Source organism: Balaenoptera ricei, chromosome 4 (assembly GCF_028023285.1).
Source record: "Balaenoptera ricei isolate mBalRic1 chromosome 4, mBalRic1.hap2, whole genome shotgun sequence".
In the NCBI taxonomy this organism is placed as follows: Eukaryota; Metazoa; Chordata; class Mammalia; order Artiodactyla; family Balaenopteridae; genus Balaenoptera; species Balaenoptera ricei.
The window spans coordinates 139,998,812-140,001,157 of NC_082642.1; the positions used below are offsets into that span (position 1 = coordinate 139,998,812).

The window sequence follows — 2,346 nt, forward strand, 5'->3', positions numbered from 1 at the left end:
AGATGATTTATTTTCTCTCTCCATGGAGTTCCTGAGGATGTTTGTTTACTCTATCAAGCCTAACAGCAAATGAGCTAAAGTTTAAAATAAGAGCTGCTATACAACATCTGAGGGATCTTTCAGAAATCATTTAGTCTCAGAATAAAAATGGACCGTATCTAAGTACCATTTGAAAATATACTCTGATTATGAAAATGGAACACTGTATTTTTTTAAAAAATATGGAACGTTTCACGAATTTGCGTGTCATCCTTGCGCAGGGGCCATGCTAATCTTCTCTGTATCATTCCAAAACACTGTATATTAACAGAACAAAAGCTATCATTAAAATATAAACTTTTTATAAGAATAAAATATAACTATAAATATTTCATTATAATATATAAAATATATTTCATTATATATATTATACATTATATAATATTATATATTAGTATATATTGATTATAATGTCTATATTGTATGTATTATATAATTATATTCATTATATTTCATTATAATTAATCTCATCTCTATAATTAATCTGATTTTATTTTGGTACATATTTAGATGTTCATATTACCGATTTGACTGATACTATACTTAAAAAAAAAAATTGTTTTAAATGCTGACTCAGCTGTCTTGGAGGATTAATTTTGTAGTGCAAGGTCAATAAACAGTTAACTTATTGTTTGATCAAATTCAAAGAAATTTATTTTGTCTCAAAATAAATTGGTATATTCAAAGGAATAAAATGATTCTCTGTGCAACAACTTCCAGGACAGTGTCAACATCAATTTCTCTAAGAGTATTTGTGGCAGAAAATATGCATGCATTTGTTTAGCAGCCGAAGTAGTAGACTATAGTATTAGTTAGAAATATCCGTTCAAAGAAACTCTAAACACCTTTACTGTTAGGGAGAAGTCTTCCAACCATATGTGTTAAATGGAAATACATATCTACTCTCCTCCTCTAGTAACTTAACCAATAGGCATGTGCCTGAGGCTTGGGCAATGGACACTTTACCTGATAGCTGACTACTGAGAAAGTAACACAAAGATGCAGAGGCAGTTGGAGGTTAATAGTTAATAGTTTTATTGGTTGACCTGAGAGTTTAGAGGCAGAAGGAGAAGTGCCCAGTGTAGCAAGAAGTGTCCAGTGACAAACGTGGTGATGACAGCAATAACGTCTTAATCAGAGAGATCTTGCTGTTTGAGAAACGTTGTACTCTAGACCTCACTTAGTTCCTGGACATTTTGCAAGTATTCATCACATTCTTTAGACAATTCTGTTCATGCTTAAGTTACATAGATTGGCTTTCTTTTTGGTTTCAACCAAAGACTAACTTGTAAAGGGAGAAAGCATCCTTTAGCATTGTATTTTACTGTGTTGTGATATATTGTATCACATACATTGTATGTGATCATATAATACTGATAGATTTTTTACTGCTATAAGTACTACTTCCTTTGTCTTACACAATGATAACAGTCAATTTTGTTTGCATTGTTACCCCTTTTTGAGAGCTTATGGTTTTTTAAATGTATTCATCTTTCAAGAAAGACTTGCATTTACTAGGTAAATGGCATGTGATTCTTTTGACCTTGCATAATTTTAGTAATCGAAATTGAGGAAAGCTCTTGAGCCAAGAAGACATGAGAAACCCCTTACAAGAGTCTCTTTTAGACACCTGCAAGTGGAGAAAACTGAAAAGTGCAGTTTTCACTGGCCTTTCATCCACAAGGATGCAAGATATACCATTTGCCTCCTCTGCAGCATATAAAATAATAATCATGCTTTTTGCAGAATAGAGCTAAAGCAGAACAAATTAGAATGGAATTGGATAACCAAATAATAATAATAATAACCAAATAATTACCAAGCAACCTGAAAATAATGTAATGGAGTAATTGAAAATGTTTTTTGTAGAAACGTGATTTGCCAGATATTTTTTTGAGGTAGCACTTGCATTTTCAACAGTTTCCTCTCCTAATATCTATGATTATCTGCATAGAAATTAAATTGAAAAACTTATTTACTGCATTCATTGTCTCAGAGAATTATTAAAAGAATACCACAAATCTGAGTGAAGATCCTCTATGAATCCACACTAATTCTGAGATTGGACTATCCATGTTCCTGATGGTATTCATGGCTAGTTTCATGTATACTGCAAGATCCTTAACTCAGAGCATAATTACAGATGGAAACAAACAGAGAGGAATAAAATACTTCTTTTTCTGAACAAAATGAATTTAAAAATTCTATATTATTTTAGGTGTTTTATAGAATTATTAATAGTAGATTGTGCAAACTCCAAGAGCTTTTATACATTCAGTGGGGAAGGTGAACTTTGGCTAATAAATG

The 2,346-nt window shown here is 31.4% G+C and overlaps 1 non-coding gene across 1 annotated transcript; it reads right to left on the reverse strand.

The window, feature by feature from the left end:
- Positions 1-215: 215 nt before the first annotated feature.
- Positions 216-317, reverse strand: LOC132365663 (U6 spliceosomal RNA). The gene has a single exon (XR_009503186.1). It is a non-coding gene; the product is annotated as a U6 spliceosomal RNA (small nuclear RNA).
- Between the last annotated feature and the right edge of the window lie 2,029 nt (positions 318-2,346).